General features: G+C 40.1%; 1 protein-coding gene and 1 pseudogene across 4 annotated transcripts in view; both read right to left on the bottom strand.

Annotated features, from left to right (window-relative positions):
* DIS3L2 (DIS3 like 3'-5' exoribonuclease 2) overlaps positions 1-13,638 on the bottom strand; it is a 311,663-nt gene that overhangs the window by 121,467 nt on the left and 176,558 nt on the right. The gene's annotated exons all lie outside the window — the stretch shown is intronic.
* Positions 10,385-11,286, bottom strand: LOC308432993 (developmental pluripotency-associated protein 2-like; annotated as a pseudogene). Its single transcript has one exon. The product of its transcript is annotated as a developmental pluripotency-associated protein 2-like (transcript).

Here is a 13,638-nt window from a genome sequence, read left to right as displayed (position 1 = left end):
TGTGTGTATATGTGTATATGTATATGTGTGTATGTGTATATGTATGTGTGTGTGTTCTTTTAATCAATCCCAACCTTTAGAACAAAGGCTAGGGGTGGCACCAACAGAGCTTTTTACCACATGCACCAACATATCTCTGAGAGTGGAACAATCTCTGGTGATGCCTTGGGGCTTCCAGCCACTGCCTGGAAGGACTTTCCTAGAGATTTTTTGAGGATTTAGGACCAAAGTCTTTGGATGAAAAATATATGACAAGTGACAGATGAAAAGGGAGGATTCAGGGCTTAGGTAGTGTGGAGGAGTGTGAAGGAGTGTGAGGGAGTGTGAGGGCAGTGTGAAGAAGTGTGAGGGTGGTGTGAGGGCAGTGTGAGGGCAGTGTGAGGGTGTTGTGAAGGAGTGTGAGGGCAGTGTGAGGGTGGTGTGAAGGAGTGTGAGGGCAGTGTGAGGGTGGTGTGAAGGAGTGTGAGGGCAGTGTGAGGGTGGTGTGAAGGAGTGTGAGGGCAGTGTGAGGGTGGTGTGATGGAATGTGAGGGCAGTGTGAGGGTGGTGTGATGGAATGTGAGGGCAGTGTGAGGGTGGTGTGATGGAATGTGAGGGCAGTGTGAGGGTGGTGTGAAGGAGTGTGAGGGCAGTGTGAGGGTGGTGTGAAGGAATGTGAGGGCAGTGTGAGGGTGGTGTGAAGGAGTGTGAGGGCAGTGTGAGGGTGGTGTGAAGGAGTTATTCCCTGTGCAACTTAAATATGTTTTTGGTGTGATATTTTATATAAATGATTTTTAGAAAAAAGGAAAGACAATTATAATTTGATTATAATTGTATTATAATTATAATTATAATTATAACAATTATATTTGATGAATTATAATTCATCAAATGTCTCTAAGCTAAGTATGTTGTTATATTAAAAGTCAACACATGGGAAAGAATATATATTAACTGAAGGTTCAGGAAAACCCTCAAGGGTCACATAGGAAGTGGTGAGAAATCAAGCCAATGTAACTTTTAGATTCCACATTCTTTTTAAAAAGAATTTTCAGTATTTGTTTTTATTATTTTTAATTATGTGTATGTTTGTGTCTTTGTGAGAGTTTACACATGTGAGTGCAGGTACCCTTGGATACCAGAAGATGGCATCAGATCCTTTGGAGCTGGAGTTACAATAGTTGTGAACTGTCCAGTGTGGTGATGGGAACTAAACTTAGGTCTTCTACAAGACCAGTACATATTCTTAATCACTGAGCTATCCTGTGAATTCCACATTCCTAATGTATTTGATTCCTATAACATCAAAATTAATTAAAGTTTCCAACTCTTGGCATGGAAATCAATAAGTAGCATGACTGAGAGATAGGCGTGAGAAATTCCAGACTAGCCAGAACTACAAGAATGAACCTGTCTCAAAAAGTCAAACCCAACAATACAGGAGTGAGCACAGCTTTGGTGGGTATGTAGCCTGCCTGCTCTATAAGGCTTCTCCTCAAACAGCACTGAACCCAAGCTGGTATAGTTCAAGCTTTGCCACAGAGTTTAGACATAGAAAGCGAGAGATGGGAGAGTGGAGTTATGAGGAAGAGAGAAATCGGTCTGCCTCTGGGTGGATGGGCCGGGACAACACAGTGATCTTCCCACCAGGAGGAAAAGGAGGTTCCTCTGGGTGAAGGGAACATGAAGAGGCCAAGATAAGTTTCTGGGTTTCTGCCTCATTGCATTCCTGAGCTCCCTGCCCTTTGGTTGGGAGGCACTACTGGAGCCTTAAAACAGATTGCCTTTTCTGCTTAACTGAGCTCTAGTGGTTTCTGTTCATTGGGCCCAAGAAAGTTTTAATTAAAGCAACAGCTGTGGAAAGTTTCCTAGAATGGCAAACTTGTCATGGCTTTCTCTCATGCTTTCTCATTAAGGAAGCCATGACAGGATGTTACAGTCACCACTTCCACACCACCCACTCCAGGGAGCAGTGTGAGCCTTCCAGGTGCTGGAGGCAGAGGGAGGGCATGGATGAATTGTAAGGTCAGGTTTCCATTTCAAAAACAAGTCAACTTTAAAACTACTGCCTTCGTCATTCAAATTCCATAAAGCACAATGCTAGAACACTGGTCTCTTAGCCAGCAGGAATTTGGAGTTAAAAAATTTTTAATTTCTATTTTCTCAGTGTGAGGGAGGGAAGGTGAAACATTTCTGGACAGACTGCTCTTTTTATCATGGACATGGGTGATGAAGGTGGAGACACTAGGATCAGAGATGCCAGGACTGCATAGCTAATGCCTCTGAATGCAAGTTCCTGCTCTGTTCCTTGCAGCTGTGTGACTTTGCACTTGTCTAAGCCATAGTGTCTGCATCTGTCAAATGGAGCCATGTGTTCCACCATGCTGGTTTAGTGGTTAGTATAATACATGTTAATAAAAGGCATAAAATACATGTTAATAAAAGGCATAAAATAGGCTTCCAGTAAGGGATGTGCTTTGGTATATATGTGCAATGCATTAGCAAGGCTACGGGAAACTTCAAACTTGCTTATATTCATTTTTTTTACCCTGGGTAGTTTTGGACAACTATTAACAGAGATGATCTACCAGGGAACTGATTTTCTCCCCATTGGTTTGTGTGTCAAACACAAGAGCAGAAAAGATGGAGAGGGTTGTCAGTAAGTACCTACTATGTGCCCAGTACTGCCTTAGGTTTGAGAAACATCTGAGAGTGTGTGAGTGATTTAATATTTTCAAAGTAACTGTTTCAAAAGGAAACGATTAAATATGACTATAGAAAGGGATAATTGAACACACATTTAAAGTATTGTTATGCTTGTGGGAACACTCCTATCCTAGGAATTCTAATTACATCTGAAAGACCACAGGAGAACTGTTTAAACAATCACAGTTTGAAACACTTGATTCTCACATATATAAACTTTGGGATAATTCCACTAAGACACCCCTTGGGCAACAGAAACACAGGCACTTGCATTTAAGCATAAGGAAGGGAACTACAGAACAAGGCCAGTTGCTCCCACAGGTGACTTTCCTGCACACGGCTGAAGGACTCTAAGTACTCGTTCACAGTGTCACATTGCCTAAGCAGTTTTCGGGATCCTTTAAGTATCACTTGCTAAGTCAATTCAAAAGCTTCACAAGAAAATTGGTTTCACTACTTTATAATTATACTTCTTTTAAAAAAAAGTTGGATTACCCACCTTGATCACCCACCTGATTTACCACCTTTGGCTCTGAACTTACTTGGCTCTTTCTAAAAACTAAATTCACCCTCAAAAGATGAAGATTTGCCATTGTTGAAAATTTGCCTCCGGCTCTGAAAGCAATTTCCAAAGAAGACTCCAAAACTGTGTATGTTTTCTAGAGCTCCGCAGCCACCCTTGCCAGCTGCCCCAGCCTCCCTCCTCACTCCCAAACCATCTCCAGGATCTCACTTTTCTCAGGCTTCCCTTCCCTCCCTGCCCAGCAGAGCCCTTAAAACAGACATCTGTGCTTAGACATTCCTTCCTTCCCAGACACTCCTCAATGGACTGGAATCTGATTTTTTTTTCTAGTCACTACATAGAATTAATTCTTGACACATCTAAAGACAAAGATAAAAATTTGACAGTTAAATACAATGTTGTGATCTGTTTCAGGCTTGTCCTAAATGACAACATTGCTCAGAGAACATGTTTAGAACTTGATACAAACTCACATTTTCCTTTTCTTCAACTCTTCTCAGGCCTACATTTCTGTTTCTCCAAGTCTACTTTGCCCTAGAAAGCTTCTGGGAAGAATGGCATGCTCTGGAGTCTATTCTTGGAACTCTCATCTTCGGGTTCTATTTGCTGGTAGCCTTTACTCGTCATGTGACTCTAAACAGGTATTTGACCCCCCAGACTTTGCACCTGGGTACCAAGCCTATTTTTCTGTCTCTCCTTTTGGAATGTTAAGCATATAATCAGCAGATTTTATTCATCTTTCTCACAGAAAGGTTATACTGTTCATACTCTTTATTGTGTTATATTAGATCCTCTTGACCTTCACTGTGGCCTGTGGTTATCAATACAATTCAAGGGCTATGTGGACTTCTCCTCCGAGTGAGGCATACAGGCATTTGGAAAACTTAGCAATCCAGGATTCCACTTAGCTTGAGCTATACACATAACTTTCCCCAACAAAGCACCTAACAACCTGGAACCATGTCTCTACTGAGTTTCATGCATGCTTCTCTAAACAAAGGCTTATGGTCACTCTGACTTTTAGCTCCCTAGCAACCCCAAGTAACACCTTTTCTGGGGTTAAACATGTCCTTAAATATATCAAGAAGCCACAAGCAATGGGATGATCCAGACTGAGCTAATTTTGGGTACATATACATTAAGGCAAACTATTTCATCAGAATGATCTTCAACACCTCTACTATCTTATGCCTATGCACAAAGGGGTAAACACATGATTAAAATGAGATGCATCATAGTAAAGAACATACAAGAACAGGCTCAGCTAACCCAAGCCTGTCAGTGAAAACAAAAAGTTACCCATGCATCACATTTAGCAACCAACTTCTCCTGTCCTTGGCCCATATAAGAAAGCCCTAAGCAGTAGCCTCATGTTCCTGGAAACTCAAGTTCAATTAACCTGTTGCTCCCTTGCCTAGACTCTAGTGTGTCTAGCCTAGACTCTTACTCCACTTGTGAATAAAACTCCTTGACACCCTGCTGTTTGTGTGTACTGTATCCGTCTTTGGAAACATCAGGTCTAGGCAGCGATGACCAGTAACAGCTGTGAGGACTTTCAGAGCGCAGGACAGTGTTAACTGAGACTTCTTTTTAAAATAATGAGGCAAAGCACACTGACACCCTATTAGTCCCTCAAAGTGAAGTTAGAAAGTCACTTGCTCTGTAAACTTTCAAGTTCCTCACACTACATCAGTTACTTTCTCATTTGTGCTTACCTACTGCCATTTTGAAATGGAACCCTTTATTTGACATGGTTACAAGTTAATTGGCAGCTGTGAGAAATAAAAACAGATGCTGTGTCCCTTTACAAGGTTCCAAACAGTATAAAAGCTCAAATACTACAGTGACTAAAGTCAGATACTGATGCTGACACGAACCAACCTTATTTACATTTTCAATTCCTACTTGCATTCATTTATATGTATCTACTCCATATAATTTTATTATCCGTGCAAACATCACCTGTCAATCAAGATACTCAATAAGGCCACTGACAGAAGGATCCCTTCATCACTCTCAGCTCCCCTGAGCACCGCCTCCTATGGTCATGAGCAACTAAAATCTGTCTTCTAATTCTAAAGTGGACTTCTCAAAACTGTTCCATAAATGGAATTATGTGCTATGCAGTCCTTGGGACTGGCCTACTTGCCCAGCATAATTTTTAAACACACACACCTTGTCACATGTAACAATGAGGACCATCCTGGGTGCACAATAGCTTGTCTAACAATCACCAGTTGAAGGACATCTGGACTGTCTCCAGTTTGAGACTATTATAAATAAATTGCTCTGAAAAGTCTTCTACAGGTTTAAAAGAAAAGATATTTTCATTTCTGTGGGATAAATGCCCAGAAATGCAATTACTAGTTTGAATGGTTATGCTTAATTTATTAAGAAGCTGTCCAAGAGTGTCTAGAGTGGCTGTGGCATTTGCATGTACAGTGCCAGTGTGTGAATGATCCACCTTCGCACAGCCAGACCAGTCTTCCCCATCGTTTCTATACCTTGTAATTCTGCTATAGGCAAGCTGGAGAGATGGCAAATACATTTATCCCCTTTTACCAATTCACCACCCCTGTTCTTTATCACAATTACTTTCCAATAAAAGATATTAAGCAAGCCAGTCAGTAGAAAAAGCTTTGGAGGAAAAGTCTCACAGATTTCATGGCAAGTTGGTTAGAATGTGGGTTATCTAGAAATGGCTAGGACTTACCTTCTATCAAGTAGTGTACCCTGCTTCCTACTTGCAGTACTGGCTGCCCATAAAACATTTTTACTGGTTAGAAAAAAGGGGGGTTTGGGGTTTTTTGTTTGTTTGTTTTTTGAGACTCATCTTTTCTGGCATCATCTGAAGAGTACTCTCGTTTGATTTTGCAATTTGCAAAATTCTTGGTAAAACTAAGCATCTGTGCAGCATTCTTAGTTAACATTTGTGGCTTTTAGCAGTTTGTGATAAGTTTGAAGATTTTCTCAGAATCATATTGTGGACAAAGTGCTGTCCTTTGTGGGTTTTGGTACCATTTTTTGGAAGAAATTTAAGAGAACAGGTATATTTGAAACCTTGCCATTTGGGGACGTGTTTTGACCTATTCAGGAATGTTATGCAGGAAAATTTTAATTCCTATAACTTAATGAAATATTTTGAGCTATTTTGGATTGTTTTGCTCCTTCCATTCATCTGACAAGAAAGTATAAATATGTACATAACTAATGGAGACAAAATCGAAGGGGAAAAAACTCCCAAGAGATTGGCTTCTCTTGTTGTAGCACCTGCTGTAAGGTAGGATTCTGGCACCAAGTGACAGAGCTGCTGGGAATGTTAGACCCTGGAATTCACTTCAGGAGGTTTAAAAATAATTCCCTTGTAAGTAATGATCTCTATTCTCTTCAACATTTGCAGGCTTGTTATTCACAAGTGAGAGAAATCTCTGCTGTAAAAAGGGCTCTAGATAGGAACCTGGGAGCAGATGGCCCTATGAGGACCTTTTCCAGTATGACAATCTGGGTTTGGTAATAAACATGTCCTGTAACAATGTTTATTGGCATGTCCTGTCTTAATTGTGATGTTTTGTGTAAACCCTTTCTCTGACTTTGCTTCTTGTCATGTATGCTGGGTACCCAGTTCTCACATTCTAGAATCCTAACCTTTTTCTGATTTACTAAGGGGCAGAAAAGAGTTGTGAGTGGGAATCTTGGGGGAAAAGTCTATAATAACTCAGGCTGAAGAAATTACTTTTGTGTCATATTATTAGATGGCTCAACAGTGATTATTAGGGACAGAGGCAATTGAGAATCCTCTTTCATGATCAATTTTAGACTATAGCTCATGTTTCCCTATAAACACTAGATACTCATTGGCTTTGTTCCTTCTTAGGACTGAAAAAGCCATATGAAAAGATGTTAGGGCTTTGTTGAGGCCTATTCATGGAAAGTTGCTGCTTCCTAGTCAAAAGTATGGCATGAGGGCTCTAACTCTGGCCTTGGTGGAGACATGATATTCCCATCTTCCCCTCAGATTAGAGCATTATATCCTAAGAGTTAATTTGATGGGGCTCTGTCAATCACCTGGCAAGAAGACCACCTTTCAGGAGAGATGATTCATATGAAGACACACTGAGAAGGGAGGAGTAATGGTCATGCTATGAGATAATATGCTTATGCTTCCCAGAGGTCTCTCCCTGCAAGCAGTTGCCTACAAGTCTTTACTATGCCAAGCCAGCCCACTTTTCTGAGTTCTAACTCAGAAACCATAACTTTCCCTTTTTCTTCTTTTAATTTAAACCAAGCGTGCTTTCCCTGGCAGGGCTTTCTGACCTCCATGCCTAACTCAAAAGGCATGGCTATCTCTCTCCCTCTTGGCCATTTCCCTCTTTCTGGCAGCTTCAGAGATTTCTCAGCTTGCCTACCCTGTTGTTTTTCTTTCAAACTCTAATAAAATGGTCCTCAAGCTTCCTTCTGAGTCTGTTTTAAAATTCTTTTTATTAACGAGACTAAGAACCCACAAAAGGGAACCCCAATTTCCCTGGTAACATGTCCTGTCAAAAATCCAGAATGGATTACACTCCTTAGGATATCGTTCTAGCTCAGACCCCATCAAACACGAAGAAAAGGCTTCATGAAGCTCAAGGGAAGATTTCTCAGGGGCAGGGGTTCAAAGAAAGTGGCCTTTGCCTTCTGCAGTGAAGAGCTGCATCAGATTAGAAGGCACAGTATATACTGTAAAATATGACTTCTTGTATTTTATTTAATCACTTAAAAATTCACTGTAAAAAAATCCCATTTGTAGAAAATTTTCCTCTTTGCTAATTGTTTATTAAGACAAGGAAAGAGACTGAGTGGTCATGACAAGCACAGTGTTTTGGCTTGTTTTGTTTGCACTGCACTTTTTCGCAAACCCTTCTCTATGGCTTTGAGTTAAGTTTAAATTGGCTGCTAGTTTGTAGAGAGTCACATATGCCCTGGAAAGTATAGATTTAGCATAATGAGTGATTACTCCAATGGAGAAAGTCATCTGACTAATGATCTCAATTTTTAAAATGTACCATAAAAATTGGGGGCTTTTATTTTGTTTATATATGACTATATGTATATATTTTAAGTTAGGTCTACCATAAGGTTTATGCTTGGTACTATCTAAGGATACCAAAGTTGCTTATAAATAATGTGTCTTGGTCACATTAACTAAAGTTGTTAAATTAAGCTCTTCATATGCCTTAAGTAAATCTTAGACAAATAAGCTATGTTAAGATCAGGCTGTGTCTTTCTCTAAGTTACTATATTGCCTAAAATTGCTTTTATTTTTCCAGATTGTGCCTCCCCTGAGAGCCTTTTTATTTATTTATTGGTCTGTATGGGTGTTTGTCTTCATGAGTCTAAGTACTGTGTACATATGGGCACCCACTGGGTGGCTAGCCAGGGTGTTAGATCTTCTAGAACTTGAGTTCCAGGTGGCTATGAGTCACCAGAAGTGGGTAGTTAGAACCAAATCTAGATCCTATGCAAGAGCAGCAGGTGCCCTTAACTAGTGAGACTCCAATGTACATGTAGTATTTGACTCCACTTTGAGGATGGAGGGTAACTGTGCACCCAGATGAAAATGTAAACAACTCCATCTTTCCAGTACCACCTACGTAGCACAGACTGATAACTGACTTATTCATGGGAATCAAAAGGGACCATTCTATAAAATTATCATGGTGAATGAAGCCTTCAGAGGCACATGGGAATGCTATTATCATATTAGAAAAATCAGGTCCAAGAACTTACTGGAAACACCAGACTGAGGAAAGAATGCAACTCCCTTTCTTGGACCCCATACATAGGTAAACACCCTCCACTCTGACAGCAGCAGTTCCACCAACCTGCCATCCTACATCCGACATGTGTGTCAGGCTGACAGACAGAATTCCCAACTGTCCTTCGGGATTCTGCTCTACTCAGTTGTAATTATTGACACTGTCCCCAACAGTCATCAGCTTGTCCTCCTGCTCACTTTTTAGACCCAGGTCCCCTCCCCACTTTTTTGCTCTGTAGCTGGATTAACTCTGCATTATCCCTCTCAGCCCTGTAACCAACAGCTTCAGCTTCTTCTCTGTGGGTGGTTTGAGTTCTCAGTGTGCTATCTTGTCAATACAGACTGTTTACATTTCTATCAACCTCCTTTTTTTCCCCAGAGTTGGAAATGTTAAGTAATATATTTTTTTTAAAAAAAAATATGTAGCAGAGAATGGCTTTATCAGACATCAACGAGAGGAGAGGTCCTTGGTCCTGTGAAGGCTCAATATGCCAGTGTAGGGAAATGCCAGGGCGGGTAGATGGAAGGGAGTCGTGGGGGAGCACTCATATAAAGGCAGGGAGAGGGGCAATAGGGAGGGGATTCCAGGAGTGAAACCAAAAAAGTAGATAACATTTGAAATGTACGTAAAGAAAATCCAATTAAAAAAAACAAATAATTAATCACTGGAAATATCTCATTTTAAAAAAATTAAAATATTCAAGGCCAGCCTGTGCTACAAGAGACCCTATCTTGAATATATATATATATATAAACTAGGTGTCCACCAGTAGAGCATCAGTTTGTAAGGCCAGCTTGGACAATGGAATCTCAGCATTAAAAAGAAAAAAAATCAACCAAGGACATGAATATTTCTCACATGCATACTGCTAGGTAAAAGCCAATCTGAAAGGTAGCATACTGTATGATTTCAAATGTATGGCATTTGTCAACACTTGACACTTGTCATCACCTAAAGATTGTTTAGCACAAGCAATGAACTCTATACTGTGGTCCAGGCTGCTTGAGTTACTATATAAGGCCTTAATCAAGAAAAAAACTGTAAAATGTACGTTCTGCCTTCTTAATTTGAAACTGCTCCCTACCCCCCAAAAAAATCTATGAAAAAAAAAGTATAGCAAAATAAACCCACTAAAACAATATTATTTCTCAGATAGCTCTCATCCAGCACAAGACCAGGAAATGCCGCAGATGTTAAGCTTCAGCTGGTGTTATTAGAGTTTTTATGCTGATTTGTCTGCAGGTTCTCCACTCTGCTGGAAGACACAGGAGGAGGGGCTTCTGAAGACTGACGTCCAGGTTTATTTTAGCCATTATAGAGACCACAGGATGTTTTTCTTTGCTTCCATTCCCTTCAGACCAGAGTAAAACCTCGATACTGTCTAAGGCGGCATATTGGGGGAGGGCAGCTTTCTTTGCACAGCTTCTAATTTTAAAGTTCCTCATGATCTTCTTGTTGCTGTGAACACATTCGGGACATAGCAAATGATCTTCCACTCCTGGATCCGGGGTAATACAGGCTGGTAGCAGGAAGAGAAAATTCATCCTTTGGGGAGTGTCTGGAACTCAGGTAAGACCAGAAAGAAACTGCAGGTGAACCCAGCCTTTCCTATCTGCAGGGCACTGCCTGCTATGGACAACACACCATCTGAATCCAGTGGTTTGTGACAGAAAGACCTCTACAGAAGAGGAAAGGGGACAACAATTCAGACATTGACTGAGGAGCTCTTATAGAATTCTTCTCCAGGCTGCAAACGTGGACCACTGAGGTGAAGTTAGGATTTCTGGTACACTACTCTCCTGACTGCTACTTTGGCAACTGTCTGGAGGCCCGGTTCCTCTGAAGACTATCTTGGCTTTCTTGTTACCCAGCTTCATTCTGGCCTCATGAGGTGTGTTGGGAATCTAACATTCTTGTTTAGAATATAAATGTCTCTGAAGTCTCAAACTTTCTTGCTATCTGTACTCAAGTTATGATAACGGCACCACTCCTGAAGAGTGTCCGGGACCCATCATTAATAGGAGGCGGGGTGGCTGGAGGACAGGTGCTTGGGATGGTTCTTATTGGGTGTTTGGTCCCATCATACCTCACCAGGGAACGGACTGGCAGTTTGTTGTTTATGATTAAAGAAACATTTGATTCTGTGGGATATTCTGTGGTAAATGAGGCCTCATCAGTAAATGGCTCCTCAGTAAATGGGACCAGCGTTAAAACCACACTTTCTTCATCCAAGTCTTCCTCAGATTGGTTCTTGTTGTAAATCTTCTGGTCCAAGTATGACATTATCAGGCAGGCTTGAGAGAAAACAAAGGCCTCAACCTACTTTTTAAACCTCCAGAAACTCTGTCATAGCATCTTTATCTTTTTACAGCATAACACACATGCTCACACAGGGAAAGATTGTATTGTGTAATGTGTGATACAAGAATTAATATTAGTAATTACAAAGAAATAAAAGACCTCTGTTCACCACCTCTGCCAGACTACCAAGGGAAAAATAGAAATACCTGGAAAACTGCTGAAACTGAAACTCTTATACTTGTGATTTTATTCTTATTCAGTAAATGCTGACACTGTGAAAAGATGCAAGTGCGTCTATGTTCCTGACAGTGTATTTACAATAAACTACTTACATTTCATAACATAAAAATAAAACATAAATTAAATTGCCTTTAAGACTTATCCTATGGGGCTGGAGAGATGGCTCCATGGTTGTGAGCACTGGCTGCTCTTGCAGAGGATCCAAGTTTGATTTCTAATGCCCATGATAGCTCAAACCCATACATAATTCCAATCTTGAGGGATCTGATGCCTTAGGCACACACATGGTATACACACACACACACACACACACACACACACACACACACATGCTGGCAAAACACTCAAGACACATAAAATAAAATTTTAAAAATATATTTGAAACAGGGTTTCTCTGTGTGACAGTCCTGGCTGCCCGAGAACTTAGACCAGGCTGGCCCCAAACTCACAGAGATCCTCCTGTTTCTGCCTCCCAAGTACTGGGATTAAAGGTGTATGCTACCATACGGGGCAAGAAAATAAAATTGGAAAAAAATTAAAGACAACATATATTTCACCTATGTGTCTAATTATAGATCTTTTAGACATTTAAGATAAAATGTATATACAATGTCCAGCTATTTCAGTTTCATGTATTGTCTTAGTGTTTCTATTGCTGTGAAAAGACAGCATGACTGTGGCAACTCTTATAAAGGAAAACATTTAATTGAGGCTGGCTCACAGTTTCAGAGGTTCAGTCCATTATCATCATGGTAAAGAACATGGTAGCATGCAGGCAGGCATGGTACTAAAGGAGCAAAAATTCTACATCTTGGTTGGTGGGCAGCAGGAAAAGAGAGAATGACACTAGGCCTGACTTGAGCATCTGAGATCTCAAAGCCCACCTCCAATGACACACATCCTCCAATAAGGCCACACCTACTCTAACAAGGCCACAAGTCCTAATCCTTTCAAATAATGCTATTTGAAATCAAATAATGATGAGCCTATGAGGTCCATTTCATTCTAACTATTAACCTAAATTTCCATTAAAATGTAGGACTCCTAAAATTTATTCAATTTTAAGAATAATTTTAACAGGTATAGTAGTGCATACTTTTAATTTCAGATTTAGGAGACAGAAGCAGGCAGAATTCTATGAATTTAAAGCCAGTGTGTTCCAGGCTAGCCAGGGTCATGTAGTAAAATTCTGTCTTAAAAAAAAAAAAAAGGATAATTTAATCAAGGGACTGAGGATGTAGCTCAATGATAGAGTACTTGTGCACCATGTACAAGTCCATAGGTTTAATAGCCAGTACCATATAAATAATAATCATATTAATTATATAATATTTTGATTATTATATGTGTTACATAAGACATTATTGATTTCAAAAGTTTGAAATTTTTAATTTAAATTATACTTTTTTTACATTAGAAAGTAAGTACTAGGTAGAAAATTTAATAAAAAATTTAATAAAGGTACACATTTTTGTGGTTGTGAGGTTCTTGTTTTGAGACAGGGTCTCATTATGTAGCCCTAGATGGACTAGAACTCTATATGTAGACGAGGGTGGCCTCCAACTTACAATACACTGCATTTGATTTTTCACACAGGCTCCAGGGATGGAGTGCAGGGTGTCAGACACGTGCAGCAAACCTCCTTACCTGCTGAGCCATCTCCTTCATCCTGTTTAAAGTCCTAATGAATTTTACATTACTGGCTCCTTGTTGAATACCTGCAAATATTTTTCCTAGTCTGTCACTTTTGGTTTTTTCAGGGTCATTTACAAACCAAAAATGTTTAATCCTATGAGATGTACTGTATTTTCTTGTGGACTGAGCTTTCTGTGTCCAAGTCTACGGGCTCTTCTCTGTAAGATTTTTTTATTTCTTTTTTTAAAGATTTATTTATTTATTATATATAAGTACACTGTAGCTGACTTCAGACACACCAGAAGAGGGCATCAGATCTCATTACAGATGGTTGTAAGCCACCATGTGGTTGCTGGGATTTGGACCTCTGGAAGAACTCAGGACCTCTGGAAGAACAGTTAGTGTTCTTAACCACTGAGCCACCTTTCTAGCCCAAGATTTTTATTTCTATATCATATA

This window comes from Micromys minutus, assembly GCF_963924665.1.
Source record: "Micromys minutus genome assembly, chromosome: 19".
NCBI classification, from domain to species: domain Eukaryota; kingdom Metazoa; phylum Chordata; class Mammalia; order Rodentia; family Muridae; genus Micromys; species Micromys minutus.
Note: the sequence above shows the minus strand (reverse complement) of the source record. Positions and strands in the feature narration are given on the sequence as shown.